At 36.8% G+C, this 27864-nt stretch overlaps 1 protein-coding gene across 6 annotated transcripts in view; it reads right to left on the bottom strand.

Annotated features, from left to right (window-relative positions):
* LOC135196308 (sodium-driven chloride bicarbonate exchanger-like) overlaps positions 1 to 27864 on the bottom strand; it is a 564052-nt gene that overhangs the window by 446423 nt on the left and 89765 nt on the right. For 3 of the 6 annotated variants that reach the window (XM_064223019.1, XM_064223026.1, XM_064223032.1), the window contains exon 1: positions 25684 to 25887. The exons of the other annotated variants lie outside the window; for them this stretch is intronic. The gene's annotated coding sequence lies outside the window, so the exon portion shown is untranslated. Of the gene's footprint in view, positions 1 to 25683; positions 25888 to 27864 lie in introns of those variants that run through there. 6 annotated transcript variants of the gene reach the window in all.

The raw sequence follows: 27864 nt of genomic DNA, 5'->3' as shown, positions 1-27864 counted from the left end.
ATTACAAATGTCCCTAGTTTCAGGGGATAAGGAAGTGTACACACACTCACACACACACCGACTATTCCTTTTAAACATATTGGCTTCGCAAGAACAAAGGTCATGAACACAAACTTGTACGAGTCCGGCAAGACATGTCTTCATTGACAAGAGACGAAAGACTGCAACCCTTCAACGACCACCTGTCTTGAGGTCTCTTCAGCACACAAGACAGTCATATGTCAATCGTCAATGTAAGCAAAATAAATTTGAGATTGTCATATATGTTATCCGTCAATGTACGGAAAATGAATTTAAGACTGTCAAATACCTCAATTGTCAATGTACGGAAAATAAATTTAAGACTGTCATATATCTCAATCGTCAATGTACGGAAAATAAATTTAAGACTGTCACATATGTCATTCGTCAATGTAGGGAAAATGAATTTAAGACTGTCAAATATCTCAATCCTCTATGTACGCAAAATACATTTAAGACTCAAATATCTCTATCGTCATTGTATGGAATAAATAATGAAATTAACTGTGTATGTCAGGTCAAATTTCAAACGATAACTTCTTCACTGCCACAACAAAAAATTATTATTTCCGTGTGTGTCCATTAACCTTTCCTCCATAAGACGCGTTTTCTTTTTCCGAAGGGTTACGCCCTATCGAATTCTAGCAATAATATTTTTCTTCGCGTTTTCTTTCAAGCCGAGTCGAAGAGAACCATTCAGTCTCACGTGTCACATTTCTTCTCACATAAAAAGGGAAGAAATTGTAAGATCTGGTTAGTAACAATCCTCCTTCTTCTTATACATTTGATCTTTCTCGTTTTCTTTCAAAAATGGAAAAAATCATTTAAAGAAAATTTTTTTTTCAGTTTTTTTAAAGAAAACGAGCAAGATCAAATGTATGTATGTATGTATGTATGTATGTATGTATGTATGTATGATGATTGTATGTATGTTGTATTTGTATGTAATATATAATAATCTATATATATATATATATATATATATATATATATAGAAAAATTAAATACTTTGAACTAATACAAGTCATGTCCATCATACTAAGCGACCATCATTCATCATGAAAGACAGCAATAATATAATGATATTTAAATGGATATCATTTAAATTCTGGTTACTCGTATTCGCCGTTAATGACATCTGAACGATGAGTAACCTCTTCCTACATCGTATCCGACACCTGTACACCTGCGCACCTTATACCTAATATACTTTAAACTCTCCGTTCGCTAAAATAAACTGCGTAGCTGCCACGTACAACATAAAGACAATTTACGTAGTTGTGTACGATCACAAAAATCCTTACGTTACATGATTGCAGACTCAATATGAACTTTTACAGAGGTCTAGGAGAAAAGCGCGTTATATGATTGCAAACTCGGTATGCCTTTTGCAGAGGTCACAGAGAAAAACAAAACAAAGATTACCGATCATATTGTTTGTTATATAGAACTATAGGAAATATTTAACATTTTAATGCTTTCTTTACAGTCTGCAAAACTGCAGATCCCTGTCCATACTGAATTATACAGGTAACTGTCCGCCTGTTTAAATATATCTTCAAAATGTCTGCATGGAATTCCAACTAAGAATTTTTATCATTTTATCTCCTTTGATAAAAACAATTTAAGCGCATAAGCGGCCTCTATAAACACTAAGTGAGAAATGGTTTCTTGTTTTAACAAAAAAATTAAAAAACAATAAAAAATATACCTTCCTCGAAATATTGGAAGATTATAAGACACCATTCAATTTCTTTTCTTAAGACTTTCATTATTACAAAGGATAAGATTTTTTATTCTGATATTTTTACGCTATAAACACTAGAGGATAAATCATGAAAAATCGAAAATATAAGAACCAACAAAAAGAAACAAAAAGGAAATTACGAATAAAAAAAAGACGTAAGTATGACATAGCAAAGAAAGTAATAATAAAAGTGGCCCAAGAATATATATATATATATATATATATATACATATATATATATATATATATATATATATATATATATATATATATATATATATATCTATTATATATATATATATATAGCAAAACAAACTAAAGAAAGAAATAAAAATGCAAAATGGTAAAAATATGGCTTTATGAAATAATAAAAGGATTTAATAAAAGCAATCAAGGAAAAATTATAAAAATGTAAGCATAACAGCAGGAAGGAACAATGGCAAGGACAGGAAAATAAAATTGAACATTGAAATATAATGAGATAAAAACACAAAAATACGAGAATACAGTTAAAACTAAAGAAAAGGAAGATCGCAAGTCTAAAATAAAATAAAAAGGATACAGAACAAAGAATGAACAGCCATTAAAAGAAAAAAAAGAAAAAGAAGAAGACGGTTCCTCAGATGGTCAAATAACAATCGATTCCTTTAATTCAACTCCAGATATCCTTTTTTCCAGGGTTTCCAGTCCCGTGGCCCTAGAAATCGTCCTTCCAGGAAACTCGTGTTCCAGTGAGATGCCCGTTTCTGGGTTAAGTGAATCCTTAGGCCTTTCCTTTAACTTGTTCTTATTTTTCCTTAACCTCTTATTCATTCTACGTTTCTACGTTTTTGCTTAGTCTCTCACAGGGCCCCAGAAATTCGCTCTTTCTACTGAAAATGATACACGACCCCAGATGGAAAATATTTCCATTTTTAGTTTTCTGTAAAGAAAAATATTGAGTTGGCTATTTGTCTGTCCGTCCGCACTTTTTCTGTCCGCCCTTGTGTCTTAAAAACTACTGAGGCTAGGAGGTTGCAAATTGGCATGTTCATCATCCAACCTCCAATCATTTTTCATACCAAACTACAGCCCTCTACACTCATTAGTTTTTATTTTATTTAAGGTTAAAATTAGCCGTGAGCACCCGTGTGGCACCGCTATATGTGCTAACAACACAGGCCACCAAGGGCCGTGGCCGAAAGTTTCATGGGCGGCGGCTGAAAGTTTCATGGGCCGTGGCTGAGTTTGATTCGGCATCGTACGTTGTACAGAAAACTCGACTGCACTGAAGAAACTTTGGCGCATTTTTTACTTGTTTGTTTCTACGCCTACTATAAGGACACACAAAGCAAAAAAAGTTCGAATCTTCTTCCCAGTTTTCAATATCACGCAACAGGAACCGAAAACGACAGGGCAGATTTAAAAACACCATTCATATTATTCCTTTGCCTCAAATAAGTACCCAGAAAAGGTGGAATATATTTTCAGTAATCTTACTATACTACAGGAACTTAAATATATTTGAAAAGTCATCACATTTAATCAAATCCAACAAAAACAAACAAACAATTAAATCTGTTAAAAATATCCTTCGTAATCCTTAACATCGAGTACAAGGACGCCAGAAAACGGATGATCAATTCTAAGTCTATTTCATCTCTAACCAATTAACAGCAACAGAACAAAAAGGTAATATATAATACGTAAGAAAAACTTTTTTATTTTCTATTCTTCCGGATTTACGTCAGAAAAATTTTTTTTTCTTTTCTTAAGGACTTACGTCAGAAAAACATTTTTATTTTCTATTCTTACGGACTTATAAGAATCAAGTTAACTGCAAAGCGTTTCCAACGTTCATCATTGTGTTCTTTATTCTGCTACACAAGCCAAACTAAGTAGAATACCTCCAAACATTTTTTATTTCATTCTTAATCAACAAAAAGTAGTTCCATATAGTGGCCTTAAAAGAAGCAAAAATGGTACAATATCTACATTTTCTCTTTATTTTTCTTGTATTCTGTTATAAGGACGTTCAGCCTTTGAGGCCATTTTCTACACTTCCATTTATTTGTAGAAAGATCTACAACAATTTGATTATTCCCATTTAAACTTTCCTTAGAAAAACTTTCTTCTTTATTCTTATTTCTCCTACAAGACCCTCAGTTGATCAATATACTGTACCCTTCTCTAGTTTGTTTCTTATTACTTTTTATTGTATCGAACTAGTAAAATCATTCATAATCTTTCTTCGTATGAGAAGCATTAACAACTAAACAAACAATTAAGCATAAAAAGTATATAAAAAAGTATATAAAAATATATAAAAGTATATAAAATATATAAAATACCGATGATTTCTCTGGCAGTTCGTTAGAAGGAGAGGAGCGAAAAACGCTCCAGAAAACGTCATCGGATGATTCACTGTTATGAATATGAGTCATGTCCATTTCAAGCAATTGACACTCTTCGCCAATGAATGATTAATGAGTCATGAGTATCACAGATGAGAAATAATAATAATAATGATAATAATGTTTATATGAATAATAATAGTAATGTCCATGTTTATAATAATAACAACACAAATTATGAAATTCATCGAATAAAAATACGCGTGAAAATGAGTCCCGGTTATTGAAAAAGGAGAATTCATAATATGAATGTTCACACATACATTAATAGTGATCCTTATAAATAATAATAATAATAAAATAATAATAATAATAATAATAATAAATCAAAAGAAACCCGGTCGTATAAAAAAAAAAACCGAAAAGGCATGAATATAAAACAAGGGAGCAGCAGAAACAATAAAAGGCTAACATACTGGCGGCGAATGCCTTGACTGAAGGTCCACCCTTTGCCAGCAACCCCCCCCCCTCCCCCTCCTCCCAGCCCCTCCCCCCTTACTTTCCAAGAGCCGGGACTCCCCTGAATATAAAATGCAGAAACTCATACGCGTCTAAGAGCACGACACAGAGCATCGGCAAGATGTCTCCGGCATTCCTGGATTTTACGACCGGCTTTTGCAGAGAGAGAGAGAGAGAGAGAGAGAGAGAGAGAGAGAGAGAGAGAGAGAGAGAGAGAGGCATGCTTACTCTGAAAATGACAAGACTAATTATGATGGTGTGAGACACAGAAAGAGAGAGAGATAAGATGGCAAATTACACACACCCACAGTCACACACACACACACACACACACACAAATATATATATATATATATATATATATATATATATATATATATATATATATATATGTATATGTATATGTATATATTAAATTAAAGCTGAATTCATCCCCTTGGAATATTGCAAGCACACCTCTAGTTCAACTAAAGCTGAAGGTTGGGAAACGCCTTTCCATTAAAACCTAACTGAAAGATAATAAGATACCCCTCCACATCCTCCCCCCCCCCCCCAAAAAAAAACACCCACCAACACCCCGCCCACTGAAGCGCGGCATTGTAGACAAATTATCAGTATATACAACAAACACAGAACACATACAACAACAACCAAAACGAAGCCCTAGCAAGCGTCATTCATATCCAGCGTATAGAAACTGTCCTGATTACAACCCCCCTCATTGACTCACGTCAAAAGCAACGCACGACTTCCATTCTTCTTCATTAGGCGCTAAGCGAGATGAATGGGCAAGCATGGTCGGATGTTAAGGCAGGCATGCAACAAGCTGCTTGCAGTCTCTGGGAAACATGAATATTCATCGGCAGAAAATGCGAAGATAATTAAGGTACGGTTGGGTGTTCACTACACGCAGGAAACATGAATGAAGACGAGAAACAGTAAATTACATGATAAATGCCATTAATAAAACGAGAACTGATGGAGGTGCGTGTATTCCTTGCACGGTGTAACTAAACAAAACAAAGAGCTGGTAATTTAAAAAAAAAACGCAAACAATAGCAACATTCATGGCACAGTGGAATATAAATTAACATCACGAGATAATTATAATTACGGCATATTGGGTAACTTGACACAGTTCACCAGAAATAGAAAATAAAGATTAACCAATATGAAATAAAAGATAAAAATACGATATGGTAAACACTGCGATAATTAAGGTACAGTGGTTATTCATAACACTGAATGAAAAAAAAAATACTTGAAATGCTAAATATGAGCGAATTGAGAGTACAACCTAAAACAATGGATAAATACACACAATGACGATTGTTATTATTTTTATGATTAATATTTCAGTAGATGAAACGTATTCACAAGGAACAACCACACACTTGAAATTCAAGCTTCTCAAGAATGTTAGTTTCAACCTCCCACAGCAGAACTAACGTTGTAGGAGTAACTGATCATGATACAGACCCAGCGCGTTATCATCACCTGAAGGAGAAGCGAACCATTGACAACTGAGAGGCATACCACGACGCTAACCACCATACCAGCGGACAAAACAACGAACATTTATTGCACAGAACTAGATAGAAACGAAACTTAGATCGCATAAGAGCTGTTGGTGAATTATGGTCTGATGTCTCAGTTGGCATATTTGTTTGGGGAACGGGGACAAAAAATCAGATCTTGAAATCCAAATCTTAAGGAGGAATATTGTATGTGTAGGATTTTTTAATTGATGCAACAATTGCAAGCGCGTACGCACAAACACACACATATATTGACACACACTTACATACAATGCCTTCTTCATGAATTTCCATGGAAATTTAAAGCAAGATTTACTAAACATCTTAACACGTATTTCCAGCAAACAAATGATTCATTCACGGTCTCTTGCTTCAAAATTCGAAGCAAGATTTACTAAGCATTTTACCAACATAATTTCTTCCAGTTTCCTGCTTCCCGATCTCCATAACTTAAGCTCTTCCTCTTCCGGGGGTGGGGGTTGGGGGGGAAGGGTGCGTTTATGTCTTTCTTAAGGGTTTGTCACAATTCTTGTACATTTACGTGTCATATTTCATTCTTCTTCTAAAGCCTTGGCTAGATATGCGCATTACGCTGCCAAACCCGTCGGTCTTCGCTTAAAAACAAAAAACAGGAAACAAAAAAAAAAAAAATTCCTCAATATATTGACGAGCTGTGAATAAATGCCCCGAAAAGAGTAAAAGCCCAAGATTTCATGGAATTTGGACTTAATATTAGGTATTGGCATCATAAAGCTTTATCTTTATTTAAAATCTGGCAAGTTCGCCTGACTGCTGAACAGTTTCATTTGGACGGAATATTCTTCATTCATATTTCCTAAGATCTTTTGACGACTTCACCTCAGGTTATCTCGGAGGTCATTCAGAGATAAGCGCTCCGCAAATTCCGTCAATCGAGGTTTCTCTAAAAACAAACGAAGAGTGACAGGCACGTAGACAGAAAGGCGTCCATTTGACAGCTGTCACCTTATTATTAAAATGCAACCTACTTGGAGAGAGAGAGAGAGAGAGAGAGAGAGAGAGAGAGAGAGAGAGAGAGAGAGAGAGATTTGTCTACACTTGTACGTAATGAGAAATCTGATGTATGTGAATTTTTCTACACTTGTACGTAATGAAAAGAAGGCGAAAATTTTGCGAGAGAGAGAGAGAGAGAGAGAGAGAGAGAGAGAGAGAGAGAGAGAGAGAGAGAGGGTATCTAAAGGTCACATCAAACTATCACAATTGTCAATTCGCCCTTGCCAAGTGCCATCCAACTCCCACGCATGCCCGAGATTAAGTCGGAAATGTCGGCAAATATCTGCCAGAATCGCAAAGGGGGCATACGAAGCGAAACTCCTCGGGCAGTTAGTCATGCTCGTCGGCTGTAGCATTCAGAGAGAGAGAGAGAGAGAGAGAGAGAGAGAGAGAGAGAATTTGACTTTGTGAATTTTTTTATACTTCAACTTATATAACTTAGACGTATAAATATATATATATATATATATATATATATATATATATATATATTATATATATATATATACATATATATATATAATATATATATATATATATATATATATATGTGTGTGTGTATATATATATATATATACACAGAGAGAGAGAGAGAGAGAGAGAGAGAGAGAGAGAGAGAGAGAGAGAAATGGCGTATGGCATACACACTAATAATAAGCTAAAAACTATGAAATGACGGATGGGTATTTCCTTTGATTTTTTAACGTTCTAAGAACTATTAATCATAGCTCTTGGTATCTGACCTTTGTAAATCAATACGATGTAAATATGTTTTTAATTGCTATGAAAAATTTAGATAAGTTTTCCTTCTGGATTTTGGGGGCATTCCCTGTTCTATCAAGTCCCTAAGCCAACATACTGAAGGAACTTAAAATGATCATATTCACAAGTTTACAAAAAAAATATCCGGAATAAAAAAAAAAGCATTCACTCAAAAACAAAGAAAAAAAATATCGTCTTAAATGGAGCAAATATACAAATTTACAAGTGTTCATAATACACACATGCACCTACAGAAAACTAAGAAAGGCATAAAAATAAGTTTGCAAGTGAAGTCCTTAAAACTGGACTGATATCAATGGAGCAAGATTTTCATAATGACTTCTCACTTAAATTTTAAACAGAATGCGGTACATGTAATGCATGTAAATATTTTTTTCTTCTTATTTGCTATTTTCCTTCACCTTTTGCATCACTTTTCTTTATATTCTTGGGTTTTCTCTGCTCCCTTGATATACTTTAATATATGATTATGTTAAACCCAACTTTTAGATTATTGGCCCTGTGAACTGTGCCAACTTCCAAACAAAAAGTGACAAAAAGCTGTCTTTGAAGGTGCCGGAATTACAGTACAGTGTCTCAGGTGTGCAACTTCTGACGCTACTGAGGAAACCCTTTGCCACTGTGCTACTCTGCTTGCAAGGCTTCCCCCTCCCTTCCTCTGGTACTCTGCACAGATTGTGAACTGGAAAACTATGTATCGTTCCGAGGAGACATAACCTTCCAGCATACAATATATGGAACTCGCAGCCTTCCCATCTGTTCCCGTTTTCCGAAGGAATGGAATGGAATAGAATAAAGAATTTGGGTCAAAGCTGCAACCTATGATCTCATTAAGCGCTGAAAACGAAATTGACAATAAGAAGGTTTTAAACGTATAACAGGAGGAAAACATCGCGGCCGCACTATGAAACAATTGCTCGGAGAAGATGATAAGTAAGATGAAAGAGAATATGAACACAGATACAATGAAAGGAATGAAGGGCGTTGAAGCTAGGGGCTGATAGGACGCTGCAAAGATCTATGGTGCCTTTCTTGTTTTGTTTGTTTGTTTGTATGGTGTTTTTACGTTGCAAAGAACCAGTGGTTATTCAGCAACGGGACCAACGGCTTTACGTGACTTCCGAACCACGTCGAGAGTGAACTTCTATCACCAGAAATACACACCTCTGACCCCTCAATGGAATGGCTGAGAAACGAACTCGCGACCACCGAGGTGGCAGGCCAAGACCAAACCGATCATGCCACTGAGTCGCTCTACAGTGCCTTTCGTAATGCCTACAGAGAACAAAGTGCGGTGCAGTGACGGCACTACCTACCAACGGGATCCGTTTCTCGAAACTTTTACTATCTAGAAATAAGTCTGTCATTATCAAAACAAATAAAATCTACTACAGAACTTTTCCCCTTAATAAGACCAATACAGCAATTTTAAGTCATGCCTGTCTCCGTTCCCCGATACTTTCATGGAAATATTAGCAATATGTGCGACTTCATCCTGCTTATTTATTTAAAAAATGACAAGGCATCAAGGTTTGAGGCTACACGTGAAATAAACGGCACACGCCCATCTCTGGAATTGCATACGTATACGTCAACATTTGGTTTCCGAAAGTTCCATCCGAAGGCCTGGAGCCGTTTCGGTATTCAACGAAGTAAGCATATGTGCGTGTCACTGCCACTAAACACAAACTTGCCTCGCAACTGAGGTACAATACCGTGAATACTTTTTGCAAGTGCAGTGAAACATATTTGTCAACGATTCTTACGACCTAAGGCCAATAATTATAACAAATATCTAATTAAACAGAGAAAACATTTTAAATATGAGCTTGCAATTGAAATACGAGGGAATAAGTAAAAAATTAAGGGGAGATAATTCATGATTTTGCTGAATAATGAAACAAGTAAATAACTCGTCTCATTGAGTGAATGTCCCCTAAGCGTACTCCACATACCTGTCGTGCTTAGACGATGAACCAGGAAAAAAGAAAGAAAAAAACAAGTAAAATCTATCAAGAACACTTCAAAGAGAGTGAGAGTTCTACTGCCGGTTTTCATATGCCACCCGAGTCTTTATATACAATTCTACTGAAGTAACGTTTACATACAACCAATAAAATTCTAAACGAAGTCTTATACATATATATAATGTAAAACATGCCATTTTCCATTTTTTAAAGGGTAGCACCCTTGAAGCATAAGATAAGATTACTATACACCCTTTCTTGACCCCAGAAGATGCCAGTACCCGTTTACAGCTGGATGGACTTGCAAGCAACGTCTGGCAACGAACTGGGTCTCCAATGGTTGTCAGCCGAGTACTGTACCAATCAGACAAGAAGTCCATGTGACTTTACATGTATATGTGTGTGTGTGTATGTATGTATGTATGTAGTATATATATATATATATATATATATATATATATATATATAGAGAGAGAGAGAGAGAGAGAGAGAGAGAGAGAGAGAGAGAGAGAGAGAGAGGAAAATTTTGAAAATTGGGCTGAAATCACAGGCGATGCCTAATGCGTGTGTATGTGCGTTTTCTTTTTATTATAAATAATTATGTAAATGTGTGTTTTAAATACCTTGTAACAGTCTCGCACAAATATAATATATAGTGTACACACATACACACACACACACACACACACATATATATATATATATATATATAATATATATATATATATATATATGTATATATAACATACATATATATGTGATGTGTGTGTTTATGAGATTTATTGTTGCGAGTTACTTAAAATATATATACATATATTTAAATAAAATTTCATAAAAAAAACAAGGTAACACGCACACAAACATACAAACGCATTGGCCATCGCGTAAAATTTCCACCCACCTCCTCTCTCTCTCTCTCTCTCTCTCTCTCTCCCTCTCTCTCTCTCTTCTCTCTCTCCAAACCCCAAAACCCCAGGGGGGAAATCTTGATAAACCTATTACGACGACGTCTGACCACGATAAACCAGAACCGCAGATTCCCACCAGCACCAACGAGCTCCAGACGTAACTTTAATCTGGAATCCAGTTCCATATTGATCCGGCATCCTTTAAGCGTTTCGGAACAGCCTCCTCTTACGGCAATCAAACCATGACAGGAAATCTACCAAAATGGCCACAATGGAATTCGACGAGAAAAGACATAATTAGGTTATCTGAAGCATTTATCAACTGAGTCATACCTCAAAAACTGTACTAATTAAAAATAAGACAAATAAAAATAAACGGAGATAAATGAAAGGTTCTTCTTCTTCCCGGTTGGTTCCCATTTTTATATGGGGTCGCCGTTTCGGATGAGCCGTTTCCATCTATTTCTATCCTGCGCTTCTGCCTCATCAATTCCCTTCTCATGTAAGTCTCCTCTCACACAGTCCCTCCATCTCTTTCTTGGTCTCCCTCTTCTTCTTCCTTGATCCTCCATCCCAATAGTATGTCTCCCAGCGTGGTCCTCATTTCTCCTCAACAGGTTAGTGTGTAGTAAATTGACTTAAGCTGATTTAACCTTCGAATAATAATAAAATGAAACATCCGAAAAGTGACGAAAAACCAGTATGTAAACAAAACAAAAATTAAAAACGAAGATAAATGAGGGATTAGTGCATAGTAAACTGACTTAACCTGATTTAACCATAGAGTGATGATAACATGAACGGGATACGTGCACGGAAAATTACAAGAAATTACTTTATCTTGGAAGGAATTAGAAACACTATAGGGAACATCAAATGGAATAAAACCTCCTTTGAACTGCAAACAATAAATAAATAAATAAAAGGAGCCACGCTCTATGTTACAGAGCTTTCGGGGGGTAGGGGTGGGGGAGATTACTCAACATACGAAGCCAATGAAATTCCGACATCACGCAAAAAGCGAGCGACAAAAATAGAGAGAGAGAGAGAGAGAGAGAGAGAGAGAGAGAGAGAGAGAGAGAGAGAGAACAGCCAGAACAACGAAAGGTTTTCAAAAAGTAATATGACGGAGAACAATAGGGTAACATTAGGTACTTGTAACAAGACATACGAATGCATTTGAAACAATCCAAGACCAAGAATGAATCTATTCGGATGATGATGTAGATTGATATAAGATATACTGTAAAAGAGAATGGCAGAATTAAGCAAGTTGATTTCATATATCGTTTTTTCTATTTTTCTTACAATTCGCTTCTCAGGCTCAGCATTGTTTCTAAGTAACTGACCAATATTCATATGAATATTGGCCAGTTACTCAGAAACATCGCTGAGCTTGAGAAGCGAATTGTAAGAATAGAAAAAACAAAATATGAAATCAACTCGCTTAATTCTGCCATTCTCTTTAACAGATTAATTATATTATTATTATTATTATTATTATTATTATTCAGAAGATGAACACTATTCACATGGAACAAGCCCACAGGAACCATTGACTTGAAATTCAAGGTTCCAAAGAGTATTGTGTTCACTTGAAAGGAGAAATTAGTAATTAGAAGAGAAAAAACTAAATTAACGAATGAATAAACAAATAAATAAAAGTGAAAGTTTTAACATTTATAATAACGTCTGTCCATGAAACTCATGATTAACCTATGAATATATATACACTTTGGTACTCAATCCTTGCTTCCATTTTCCCATCAAGACTCCCGTTTCAAGAGTAAGGTCTACAATTTCCTTTTCTTTTTGGTCTCAATATTGTTCTAATTTTGTTTCGACTTTAGCTCGATCAACATAAGAAAATTATATTTTCCAACTGCTCGGCCTGTAAATTGGGCTAGAAATTTCTATTACTCAGGAATTTGCTTAATTCTTGCTAGACAGGTTTCCACACAAATCAATAACAATAAAACCCGAGGGGATCTGGTCATGTTTGTCCTCCCCCGGGTGGACATGACACAGCCAGCCACCTCCTGTAAACTTGTTTGTCCACCCCGAGTGGGGGGCGGAATAGGTACAGGATCGGGAGGGTATGGAAGACAGCAGCCCCGGGTTCCAACACACGCCACAACAAGCTCTTAATGAGAACATTTCACTACACACTGAGTTATTCACAGCTATCATGTATAAGAGCATTATACTGCCAATTTCTCGATTCTCCACATTACCAGTAAATGAGGCCCTCCAACTTAAATTCCCCAAGATAACCGAGCTAATTATCCCTGTAACTTCTCGATAAATCGAAGTCTTCCGCAAGTCGATTAACGAGGAGTGAGCAATGAGCTTCTTTAAAAACATCATCATCTTCTTCCTCCTGTCCTGACTCACGAGACAGCAGACCTCCCAGAAGTGCGTGTTTTGACAGTCTTCCTCCTCCTCCTCCTCCTCCTCCTCCTCCTCCTCCTCCATGACCAAGAAACCACTGGGAACAAACACAGGCGTTCGCTTACGACAACGTTATGGAACTCTTAAGAAATCTCTACTACGTATATTGTTGTATTTGTCAGTTCCTTCAATAGAATTCTTAATTTGCTTGTCAGTTAAACTCCTCTTGACCTTCCAAGGTTATTCTCTCTCTCTCTCTCTCTCTCTCTCTCTCTCTCTCATCACACACACACACACACACACACACACACACACACACACACACATATATATATATATATATATATATATATATAATATATATGTGTGTGTGTGTGTGTGTGTGAGAGAGAGAGAGAGAGAAAGAGAGAGAGAGAGAGAGAGAGAGAGAATAACCTTGGAAGGTCAAGAGGCGTTTAACTGACAAACAAATTAAGAATTCTATTGAAGGAACTGACAAATACAACAATATACGTAGTATATAGATATATATATATTTTATATATATATGTATATATATATATATATATATATAATAATATATATATATAAGCGAATACCATAGGAAAATAATAGGCCTGTCATTTTCCTGTGGTATTCGCTTATATAATGAAGTCACATGCATCTACTGCGATTTTTTAAGCATACATATAAATATATATATATATATCTATATAAAATGTAAGTATATATATACTTATATTAGATATAGATATATATAAAGAATACTCATATTAGATATATAGACATATGTATCAAATATAAGTATTACAATAAAGAATCATAATAAGACTCCCAGATACGTAAAAGAGCAAGAAATATATGTACAGTTGGGAAAATTAATAATGAGAGAGAGAGAGAGAGCGTTCTTACCTTAGGCTGATAAACGAGCACCAGATGGACTCAACGATAAAGACGGAAAGCTCCCTCCAGGATAATTGGTTTAAGAAAGTCTGGACGAATTCAACCCAAAGGATATTATGAGACGATGGAAAACAATGATAAATTGGCAAATAGGAGACTAGCGCTCCTCTCTCTCTCTCTCTCTCTCTCTCTCTCTCTCTCTCTCTTCTCTCTCTCTCGAACGCCTACGGGAAGGGCAATCGTATGCACTACTCTAGTCCACTCCTGAATGAAACGAGAATGAAAGGAGGAATAACAAGGAAAGGGCCTAACTTATAAAAATAGGGAAGATATATTAATGATATTAACAACAGAGGTATAAGGCGGAAAGAAATGGGAAAGAGGTGAAAATAAAAAGATGGCGTTATTTAATATGTTCTAAAGACCGATGATGGAAATACAAAAAGGAGTGATAAAATCTACACTGAACATTACGAGTACACAGCTAATGTCGACATATGAACGGTTAATGTCAGATTCGTCTTTTCATGAGATCTTCTACCATAAGGAATCTTATATATATATATATATATATATATATATATATATATATATATACAAATATATATATATCACACGGAATATAATGTATAGTTTTTTGTATTATCGGGAAAATTAAGAGAATTTTTCAGGGGATTTGTTTCAAGATACAAAATATGCGACCTAAATTAAAAGATAGATTGATATGCCACTATCACAATTTACATATATATATATATATATATATATATATATATATATATATACATATATATACATCATTATGTATATATATATATATATATATATATATATATATATATATATATATATATATATATATATATATATAAGAACATTTAACTTTTCGGGACGTATGCCCAAAGAGAAAGCCACGTATTCATCTTTCTCTCTCTCTCTCTCTCTCTTTTTCTCTCTCTCTCTCTCTCTAAACTCTTTTCGTTAGTTTGATCGCTGTCATAAATCTTGTACATAAAAACTGAGCTGAATACAACAACTGCTGTGTGAGAGAGAGAGAGAGAGAGAGATGGAAACCCTTTTGCAGTTTGCTTGTGGGGCTTCTGCCATATTTGTCACAACCGGGCGAGACGAATGGGAACAGGTGAACCGTCCCAACCAGATGATGTCGTATAGAGGCTCCTTTGGATATTTCCAATCTAATCCGACTGCAGGTGACAGATTTACGAAAAAATGGGATAAGAGGAATGGCAGTTGTGCGGTAAAATATATGACAATATGTAATGGAACCTCAGTGATCTAACCACTGTAGGTTCTGGGCTCTAATTGGCCATATGCTGAGAATAATACAAATATATAAGATTGTGGTGCAATTAAAATTATTCCGTTAATCAATCAGACTGGATTTTAACAATTATACACAGAAACAACGGTGTTTTATTAAGCAATGCATCGCAGTTGTTACAGGAGTTCATGTGGTTATTCTTTGATAATTTGCATAAAATCGCGTATCATTTACGTATCATTGTTAAAATTATATTTATGAAATCATTTTATCCACCTGATCGTTTAAGATTTTCAATTATTTTTACTCAAAGTACGTCAATACGAGCATAACACATTCCAAGTGCATTACAGATATAAAATGTCTACCCGTCTCCTCTAAAACTAGGAAACACTCTCAACTGCTTAAAGCCAAATTATACGAAGTGAAAAGGAAAATTTTAGCGCATAAAAATATTGGTTTGTTGATAACATGACTAGATGAGCAAAGTAGTACCAATGGAAAATAGTATCACGCTAATTCATATCTTAAAACAATTCATTCTTTACTGCTTAGATGCAATTCATTTTCAACTACTTATGATGCATAGCCGATTTTCCTGAGCTGCATTGTGAAATTCAAAAGCATATGATCATCTTTTCTCGATAACAGCGATAGTTTACTAGTAATGAAAACTGAGTTTGTCGTCCACCAAAATAGGGCCAGCATCTCTCACCACTGGCCACTGTATGCTGAATGAAGGGACCTTTGTTCTAATTTCGGGTCGGCGCGTAACGTCTCTACGATGGGGACTTGCTGTCTCAAACCTCTCTCACATTATCGTCATTTCTAAAATATGTGTACAACAGTTATCTTTCTTCCAAACAGATGAGCGAAAGTGAGATTCGAGACTATGTCCGAAAACCAACAAACTCTGAAACAGAACAGGTAAAAAAAATCTCAGATTATATACTTCAACCAACGTTGATCCCTTATAAGCCAGCTATTTCTATGGGCTAGAAACGTTTTTAGTAGCGACCCTTAAGAGTTTTTACAATTTAAAAGGAGACATAGGATTTTTCCTCCCATGTCATATTTAAATTTCAATACCAAAATGTACGGTAATGTTGTGTATAGTTTAATCTTGTAAGTCTATAACATTTTTTTATTATTATCTTTCCTATCCTCGATTCATCAAAATTAAGCCCTTATGTTCGGAAACTAAATTTCTAATGCAAACTAAGCATTCCACACCCATAAAGATCACGTGTCCTCCAAAATTAAAGTCTCACCTCTCCAAAAATCCATACGCTTGTTGCCAGTCCTGATAACCACCTTTGGTCAAATTTTGGAGAAAAAAAAATCTACAGAGAGTATTTTGCATATTCCTGCTAACAAAGATACACAGTAAAAAGCACAATCTTCTGGCAGATAAACAGTAATGTCTAAAACAAACAGTCCTCGTTTCATTTGCATTCAACTGTACGGTGATGCCGTAAACGGTTTTCAGTAAGTGGCTAAAATGTAATACCGATGTAAAAATTTCTCATTATTTTTCCATATTTGGGAGACATCTGCGTTAATTTTAATGCTGCTTTCATGTTTTTTTTTTTAAATTTGCACAGACCTAATTTCGATGGGCTATACTTTAAGACTGCAGCAGAGTGCAACGAATTTCTGGTTCTGTCAAATCTGCCTCGAGTAACTGTCATATGCAGCATTCATTGGCAGTCATGCTCTGTCTCTTTGGTGCTAAAATATATCATCAATTTACAAAAACCGGTCACTATCTCCCTTCCAACTGTAAACAAGTGAACATTTTGACACAGCCCAAAATAACCCGGAGCCTGACCTCTAAAGGGAAAACGGCTGCGATTCGACCAATCAGCGACGTCACAAAACCTAAAACGAGCACTTTATCACCTAGAATGACCTCGAACGTCGCACTACATGGCGCGGCGGGGGGGAGGGGAGGGGTGTCAGGGAGAGGGAAATGGGTAGGGGCCCATGAAGAGAGTTGCAAGGAAGAAGAGAGGGAAGGGAAGGGAGGGAGGGTGGCAAATGGGGGACGGGAGGGAGGTAGGCAGAGGAGAGGGGGGGGGGGGGGGGGAAAAGAGAGAGCGAAAGAAGGAGGTACGAGAGGGAGCAGGCAGCTTTAACCTAGTACCGGCTCATGCCACCAGGCCTTGCTGCTTCTCCTTCTGCTTCTGCTGCTGCTGCTGCTGCTGCTGCTGCTTTTGTGCTGCGTCCGTTCCCGCCATGCCCCTCAATGGCTGCTTGTGGTTTATCGTTTATCTGATTGAGGCCGGGACCAAATTCGCTTCATTTTCCGCTGGGAATCGACGAGGAAATCGAACGCCGCCAGAGGTAGAGGTACTCGGAAGTATACTACGTATATCACCGCCACAGTCACAGCTGGACGAAGATATTATTACCCATCCACATCACGAGAATGAAAGCAACTCCCCATTTAAAATCTACACCGATAAATTCTACGGATTAATGACCTATAAGGTACCTCAACAATCTCGATTTCTACAGTAAACGAAATAAAATTCACAAAACAAATACCTTGACCAGTGATAAAAATACACACACACACACACACACACTCCGCGAGCCAATATCTGTTATCCCTTAAATCCCTTTTTCCCTGGTTTGTGTTGTCTGTCTGTGGTGGCGAAGAATCCTCTGACTGACCCAGTTTAGTGTTGCTAAGGAAACGTTCGTGTGAGAAGGGAGCCAACGCTGTTCTGAAATGTCACGATATATACAGCGTCAAAACGCTGCCGATTTCTTCGTGTCGATCTCCTTCCAAGGGACTGGCTCGTTCTTAATCATCTACAAAAAACAAAGAATAATCCTCCAAAGTACAAGTTTTTAAACATGAAAGTGGGAAACGAATTCATTCTCTCTCTCTCTCTCACACACACACACACACATACACGCACATACCCTCTCATTACTAATGACAAAGCCTAATCCTCTAAAGTACAAGTCTTGAACATAAAAGTGAAAAGCAAATTCTCTCTCTCTCTCTCTCTCTCTCTCTCTCATAAACAACAAACGCATACCTCAACATTTCCACAACCGCTTGGAAGGCACGTAATATGAAATTTTCTTTCATAAGTGTAAGAAACTCTCCTGAAAGACGACGAGACTGAGTCGCAGAATCCTATAAACTCCGGTTGTCATGAGAAGCATATGGTAGGACACCGGAGGAGGAATGACGTTTTGCTTCAAAGGAACGGCCGGGAAGGAGGAAGTAATTACACGAGAGAGAGAGAGAGAGAGAGAGAGAGAGAAGAGAGAGAGAGAGAGATGGGGTGGAGGGGGGTTGAGGGAAGCACCATGGAAAGTTTTCAGAGTTGTAAGCACCAAAGGAGAATTAGGACAGACGCGTTTCGTGGATTTCAACGATCCGCCTTCTACAGTTATAAGACTGGGATCATTTCCGGGTAAAATATCTTCACGACCATGTCGGTCAATGATGACAGCAACTCTCATGAAAAAAACGGCCTAAAATCAATGTAATATACAGAAACCCCAGGTAAAATTACCGAGTGTCCTGTTGAGCAACAGCAGTTTTTTTTTCTTTTCTTTTTCTTTAAAAAAATTTAAATATTTGTATTGTTTCGCTATATGGCACAATGAATACAGATTTATTCTTTCTCTGCAGTCCATAAACGGAGTATGAAAATAGAAACAATATGAAACTACGTCAATGAAACCGGATATAACGTGAACACATTTCAATCTCACGATATTAGTCACATACGCAGTTTTCACTGTGACGTCTCAAAAGCATAGGTAACACTTAAAATACAGTTAATGACATCGCCGGTCTCTTGAAACACAAGAAAGAGCTAAGATCAGTAAGGACGATCCTAGACTATAAATCAAGCCAAGTCATCCTTTGTTCAAAGCATTTATTCTTTTCATCACATCGTCCAAAAACGATCCTGGATTTAACACAACGCAGCGCGTTCGAAAATATAGCTCTGCTTTTTCATGCAGAATCCGATGTGAGAGGCAACTAGAAATCTTTATTGAAACCAAGCACGAAGAAAAACAAAAATATAGCGATATTAAAACTCAGTCTAGCTCTTAAGGACATTAACCAGCGTCTCGAGAAGTTAAACTATTTAAACTTTGAGAAAAAACAAGCAAGAAAATTCCAAAGCTTGGCTTCAGAATAAAGGAATAAACAATAAGATCAGTCCAAAGACGTACAGTACAATCTTCTTCGTTCCAATAAACTTAAGTGTTCAGTAAAATATAAATATGAAAAAAATCTACTCTTGTAGTAACGAGTTCCAATTTTATGTAAAATTTATTGTTCACTTCTCTGTTCCTTCCTTCTACACAGTGGAATTTAAGTTACAGTTATTCAAAAATGCCAATGACGTGCCGGTTTGTTTCGCCAAAAAATGTAAGCAAGTTACACATAATAATAATAATAATAATAATAATAATAATAATAATAATAATAATAATAATAATAATAATAATAATAATAAAATGGGTATAACAAACTTAACTTGAATCCGCACTGTTCTCACTTAAAGGGCGGCTTTCTCCTACGCAGTCTTAAAGTTCATCTTCCATAACATGATTTAGTCCGTAGGAGGGTAGTGCACCTTATGTGATGCACTGTAGGCATTACTTAAGGTTCTTTGCAGAGCCTTCGGCCCTTAGCTGCAACCCCTTTCGTTCCTTTTACTGTACGTCCTCTCATATTCTCTTTCTTCCATCATACTTTCCACCCCCTCCTAACAATGTGTTCACAGTGCAGCGGCGAGGTTTTCTCCTGATATACCTTTCAAACTTTTACTGTCAATTTCGGTTTAAGGACTGAATGACCTCAAAGTCGCCCAGTGAGTGGCCTCTGGCCTAAATTCTGTATTCAATTCCATTCAATTTCAAACGCTACGTTCATTGCCTTCCATAATGAGGTACCAATTGCGTCTTCGTAAGAAATAAAAGAACGGTTTCAAAACAGCAACAAAATCATAAACAGAACTGGAAGGACGATAAAATTCACGGGAATTTCATGTAGGAAAATCAAGTATAAAGGAACTAAAAAACAGCCTCAACTGGCGACACCAATATTAAGTGGGTCTGTTCCTTTGTTTTCCACTTTGTTTTCTAAGCTTTACTTTTGCTGTTCATTACTCCTAGACTTGTACCTCTGTTCATCCAGGCGGAAAACTGACCATTTTTCCATCCCACCCGACACCGGCAACATCACAGGAATATCATCAGTTAGCAAAAAACTGGGGTGCCAACTTCAAAGATTCTTTTTATGGAAACTCGTGTTACGCTTAATTATTCCTTATCAGTGATAAAAGTGAACGTAAAAAAAAATGACGAAACTACCTAGCTTAGTTGACAGAGAAATGATCCGTATTTAGTATGTATGAGCACGTGTCCAAACATTTCTAATGTGTACGTATTATGCATGCGTGTGCGTGTGTGCATGCTGACTGATCATGTTTAGCGGAACTATTTGTTTGTTTAATGTTATATAATTCTGGCAAATGAAACCAATAGATTATATGTATTTGTGTGTGTGTGTGTGTGTGTGTGTGAAAATCGACGTCATTCGCCAACTGTTACCAACCCTCCATAAATCAAAACCTTCGCTCCCCGCCTTCCTCGCTTTGTAAACAACGATCATTTCCTCCCGGTATCCTTTCGACAACACAAGTCACCTGAATTTGGCAACAATACCAGAATCGGGATGAAACGTCGAGCACCAAGAGCACACAGGATCCCGAAAGCTATTTCCGTTTAATATTCCTCGTCCATTGGGGTGGGGTGGGTGGGGCAGTTAGGAAAAGCAGGGAGAGGGTAGGAAAACGCAGCGAGGGATGGGGATTAATCTCACAATAAAGCTTGAGGAGGAAATGAGAAAAAAAACTAGTACTATTTTAGGTTGAGGTTCACGACGAATGCGAGGGGGAGAGATGGGTAGATAAAAAGAGGAAGAAGTGGAGAAGACGCGAGGAAAGAGGAGTAATCCTCCTCAGCAGGGGGCAGCTCAATAGCAACACAAAGGTAGCAAACTGTGAGAAGGAATAATAATAATAATAATAATAATAATAATAAGAAGAAGAAGAAGAAGAAGAAGAAGAAGAAGAAGAAGAAGAAGTAAAGAGAGAACTTGTAAGAGAAATAAATAACAAATGATCAAGGAAATGATGCAGATGCATGAAATTGGATGAGGAAAAAGAAAGGTAATAATTAACAAGAAAAATAAATATAAAACGGAGCAACAACGATTTATGAAACAAAATGAGGAAAGTCGAGGTTCCTAGTTCCTCATTGGACGAGTGGGTTGCATACTCGACTATCAATTTGGTAGCCCGAGTTCGTTCCCGGCCGCTGCTAGTGCGTAATCAGAGGAATTTATTTCTGGTGATTAGAAATTCACTTCTCGATATAATGTGGTTCGGATGCCACACTAAGCTGTAGGTCCCGTTACTAAGTAACCAATTGGTTCTCAGCCAAGTAAAAAAAAAAAACCTAATCCTTAGGCCCAGCCCTGGGAGAGCTGTTAATCAGCTCAGTGGTCTGGTTAAACTAAGATATACTTTTTATAGGGTCTATACCTTGCCAAATGTGGCTTGGAAGTAACTGAAGCTTTAACTGATTCTTGAAAAATCACACAAAAAATACTGATTACTTACAAAACTAAACATCCGCATTCCTTACGAAATTAAATTTAAAATGTAGTCCTCATAACACTAAACTACACATTGGTATTCCTTAAAGGACTGTAATTTTTTTTATTATATAACAATAATAAAACATAAACTACTATTATGGCTACACAGAGCTGATGAGGCGTGCGGAAATCATGTCGTTACCAACACTACTCTCCTTGAAGAAAGTAAATTCCAGTAACAGGAAGGAAGTCTGAATATCTTCTGGGAAGTCTAACAATCCTCCTATGAAGCCTAAGAAACAAGATTGGGTGATGAAGAACCTAAAAATTAATAAGCAGGCAACAATAATTCCTACGGTTGATGAATAATACATCGGGGAAGTGACGTCAGAGATATTTGATCCAGTAAACGAAAACTAATCTTGATGGAAAAGAAACCCGACGCTCAACGCAAGAGCATCGATGAGAAAAAAAGCATGAAACCCCAAGGGTAAGGTTCAAGGGCGAAGAAGTGGAGACACAAAACGGTTGTCTGTGGATTGGCAAAGTGAGAGGAGAAAGGGGGGGGGGGGGGGGGGGGGGCGGGGGGGAGCATGAAGAAAAGGCTTCCGCAGGTCATCTGGACCTTGGGCTGAAGCCAGAGCACCGTGTTTCTCTTGAATCTCTTCCAGAGGAGAGACGATGAGGAAAAAGAAAAAAAGAAAAAAAAAAGAGGGAGATGGATAGCTGGTTGAGTGATGCTATGGAAGACAGCCATAAAGGCTGATGGACGCAGTTTTCTTTAAAAAGATAAACATAAAATAATAAAAAAAGGAAAAAAAAGAGGGGTTGATAGGGTACGGAAGACTGGGTTAGACATCATCATTATTATATAAGGATCTGTCTTTTACGTTGCTTAAAATATTATTTTTCTACTAAATAACATGTTCGTAAATTTTGCCACAGTTTCAAAACTTTTGTTCTACCAGTACTCAAATACTGATTTACCTGGATGTCAGCAGCCGCAAGGGATTTATATGATTAAGCCAAAAATCTTAAAGTTTCCCTGTTTCCAATAACGGTAACTACGAGGTGGATAATGGCCAGATGACATCCAGTTTGGACGGATTCAATAACCTCAATTTTAACCATCAACTTCCACGACACCTTCGGTGCCTGTGGCCCCGTGAACAGTGTGCCACCCACTGCTCTCTCGCGCAAACACGATGCATGAGTAATCCCAAACATAACAGACAAAAAACAAACTTAACACACAAAATAAACTATCAAAGGAAGCCTTCTTAACGTATTTACACAATCAAGGCCTCAGTGTTCAAAGCGTAAACGAAGAAAAATATTTATATAAAGAGACACCCCTTTCTAGTAACAAATATATACAAGCCCAGACTGGACAAAATCTGAAAGTTTTGTTGAAACTGGGTCAAAGGTTGATTGCGAGCCCGCGCGATGACCTAATGAAAACTTTTCCATTCAAGAGGGATATAAGGAATTGGGTCAGCTCTAATTCCCCTCTAGGGTCGGATGTTTGGTAAAATGGGCTCGAGTCCACCTTAAAAATAACCTGTTAAAATAGAGCGTTGTATGCTTTATATATTCTTACGAAATTGCTGGTGAAGTTATATCTCATTTAGCTTATGCTTTAAGGATGAGTGAATGATATTTATGACAATAACGCTACAGAAATCCAAACGAATAAACGATACAACTGTATATATATATATATATATATATATATATATATATATATATATATATAAAAATATATATAGATAGATTTAAATCTATATAGATTTATATACATATTTATATACATGATATATATATAAATTGTATATATATAAATTTATATATTTATATCATATATATTATATATATATATATATATACATACATATATATAATATCCGCTCCTCGCTATTCATACAGCGTATACAACATAGCATTCCGCTAATGCATTATGTGTAATCCATTAGGATATATTGCACAGCATAACAATGACAACAACAAAGTCTGCTTCGTCAACATAACGATATCAAAGCATTCAGCTGTCTATGCAGACAAGCAACCACGTCACAATTCACAGTGACGTCATCAACATGGCAGCGGCCTCCTCTGCAGAACACAGTCAAATTGGTGGAAAGTGCATAGGGCACACATTGGGTGCCGGGCTGCTCGTGTTCGTTGTTATAAAAAGGCGAAAGATTTATGAGCAAGAGCCCGTGCTGGCATACGGTCAGCTTAATCTAATCTAAAGCAACATACTTGTTATAATTATTACGACGATTCCTTAAAATAAAAAGTCCCATGGAAAAAAATGTGAAAAAGAAAAATTCATATACTAAAATAGAATCTCATGGAAGGGAAAAAAAAGAAGTTTATAAACCACAGTACATTTCTCGGCAAAAACGAGGAAGGATAAAAAATATCCCATATATTTCAAGAAATGCAAAAAAAGCTTAATATCTCAACCAAACTCGCATCGCAAAGCCAAAAAAATATCGAAGGCCTCACAGCGAAACGAACCTAACAAGCAAAAAGAGACCCTGAAGAATCCTCACTTGAGAAAATAATCAGTCCAGCTCAGGAGAGGAACAAGATCATTTGCCCTCCATGTGGGTACTGCGCTACTTGAAAAAAAGTATTGCACAGCTCAGTGAGTTATGAGAACGGCAATGAATGATGAATGACACTGGATGGTTTCGTAACGATGACGACCGCCGTCAGTGCCTCAAGAACCTTTGGCCCTGCTGGAGAACTAGTCCATTCTGGACTAGTTGACTTAACTGCGTGCAAATACACGCTGACACAAACATACACAAATATACACACAACATGCACACAATTTATATACATATACAATTATACATACATATATGTATGTATATATGTATGTATATATATTTATATATATATACAAAAGTACATATATGTATAAATATTTATTCAAGTATACATATATCCTATATATATATATATATATATATATATATATATATATATATATATAATATATATATATAGAGTAGAGAGAGCAGAGAGAGAGGAGAGAGATGAGGAGATGAGAGAGAGAGAGACCTGGCACACTTGCAGACAAAAATCAGTTATGGTCAGCATAACATATTTATTTCAGTATTAATATAAAAGTTTCTGCCATTTCATCTCATAATCTCATTCATTTCAAAAGAACCGAGAGCTGAGAGAATAACAGACTGTCCTCTGAACATCCCACTTAAAAAGGAACAAGGATGACTTCAAATCAAAGAGACCAAGTCCACGTGACCAGGGGATAACCTAATTCACTTGTGTAGTACAGGTTATTTTTCACGGTGTTTTTTGCTGACTCAATGTATAAATGAGGGAGTTTTTCGTTCAATGGATTTTTGAGTGTCTCGTGAATTAGCAGTTAACATTACCTAAGTCAATAATTAACTTTCATATGATATTTATAAAAATACTGATCAAAACAAATAGCGCATTATGATAATCCTAGCATCTTTTAAGAAACAGACAAAAAAATAGCAAATAAAAATGGCTAAGTAGTCTAAACAAAGACCGCTGTTTAAAATTGACCACATCAAAACTTCAAAGTGAGACGAAAGAAAATACTCACATTAATGAAGATAACTGACCAAGTACTGAGGAGGCTTTCTGTCATATTTCTGTAAACACCTCAGGTCAACCTTCTCTTTCTACTATAAACACTTCGGTACAACCTTCACCATCTATATAATAAAACAATAACCAACACTAAACAAACACTGAACACGTCGATGAATCGGGAGGGGAACTCAGCACACGACGACTTCGCGAGAGACAATGAGACACCATCCTTAAGCCGAAATAATATATAAGGCAATTTTTCACTTTCTGCTAAATACCGGTATCATCCTGCAACTGGTGCAGCGGCCAGCCAAGGTATGGTAAGGCCCGACACGGCCACCACTGCTCCCAGGCACAGTCAGACGGGAAACTAACACTTAACATATAAGTTCTAAAGCTTCACATCATGCATGAGAGAGAGAGAGAGAGAGAGAGCTTGAGGAGTACTTTCATTCTTAGTACTTTCAATCAATCAGAGGAGAGAGAGAGAGAGAGAGAGAGAGAGAGAGAGAGAGAGAGAGAAGAGAGAGAGAAGGGCCACAGCAAACTACATTCCTCTTAGTACTTTCAATTAGGCATTTATTTTTTGTTAGCAGATTGAGAGAGAGAGAGAGAGAGAGAGAGAGAGAGAGAGAAAAGGGCCACAACAAACACATTCTTCGTAGTACTTTCAATTAGGCATTTATTTTTTGTTAGCAGATTGAGAGAGAGAGAGAGAGAGAGAGAGAGAGAGAGAGAGAGAGAGAGAGAGAGAGAGAAGAGGTTAACGTTTACTCTCTCACCAAGCCAACTCCATGACGTCACTGGTATTGAACAGTACTTATTAATCCAAGCACCTTTCATACATCACCATCAAACTGAAACCACCAAATCTAAACACTATTAAGTCACCATTGTCCAATGAACATTAACTATGAACACTTGACGTCATCAACAACTAACAGTATTTAAACTCCCAATACGTTAGTTTCTTTTTTTCTTCTTCTTCTTTTTACCGGAGTTGATTAGAATGACCTCCAAGAGACCGACAGAACAAGGGTAAGTGACTTGCAGTTTGTCAAGAGCCTGGCAAAGGTAACTACGAGTACATAATAGGGTAATTATTGCTTGAATGTGAACATATAAAATGCGATATTAAAATAAATCATAACATTGCTAGTGCATCGATGTATAAGTAAATCTAAAATCCACAGGACTGGAAAGGATTACGCAAAATTACAATGATACATGAAAATTGGAAAAATAAATATCCATTATTATCATACAACAAAAACAATACATAAACAAAAACAAAAATGGAATAAACAAAATGCACATCGACATACTACATCATTTCTCTGCAAAAGTGTAACTAATTTTCAGATAATAGTGTTCTCACAAATTAATTTTTTTTATGTGAAGAGACGGAAGGAATGTCATCCCAAATACCGCCACTGATGCTTTGGTGGTGCTTTCACGTCCACAAATCTCCACTCATCTCTATCCCCCTTCAATGCCATCCGAGTAAGTCTGGGTCTTGCAACTCTTCTAATGCGCCCACAGGAGCCAGCTGACACTATCATGTAATCTTTTCCCTCATCTACAAATCTACATTTCGTTAAGGTGTCATTTCTCACTATATCCTGCCATCAGATTCCCGCCCCCCCCTAGAGGGGGATGTTAGTGCTGCCAGTGCACCTCGTGCGGTGGACTGTAGGCATTACTTAAGGTTCTTTGCAGCGTGCCGTCGAGCCCATGGATGCAACCTCTTTCGTTTCTTTTACTGCACCTCCTTTCACATTCGCTTTCTTCCATCTTAATTTCCGCCCTCTTCTGACAATTGATCCATAGTGCAACTGAGAGGTTTCCCTCCTGTTACACCTTTCAAACCTTTTTCTGTCAATTTCCATTCCAATGATGAGTGACTCATAGGTCCCAGCGCTTGGCCTTTGGCCTAAATTTTATATTCAGTTCACCCGATTTGCAAAGTATTTTTCTGAAGCTTCTATTCTCACATCGACAAGAGCATTAAAATAGTTTATTGATATGCAACGATGCATGTCCGTAGACCAATGCAGATCGTACTAGACAAATGCATAATCTTACCTTCGCATAAACATCGGCTCATTTGGCTTCCCAATTTTATTCAAAAGCCCGATCTGGATATCTGAATGATTCAACCTCATTAATACTTTCTCCATTTCGTGTTATT

This window comes from Macrobrachium nipponense, chromosome 17, assembly GCF_015104395.2.
Source record: "Macrobrachium nipponense isolate FS-2020 chromosome 17, ASM1510439v2, whole genome shotgun sequence".
NCBI classification, from domain to species: domain Eukaryota; kingdom Metazoa; phylum Arthropoda; class Malacostraca; order Decapoda; family Palaemonidae; genus Macrobrachium; species Macrobrachium nipponense.
This window is presented reverse-complemented; position numbering and strand designations above follow the sequence as displayed.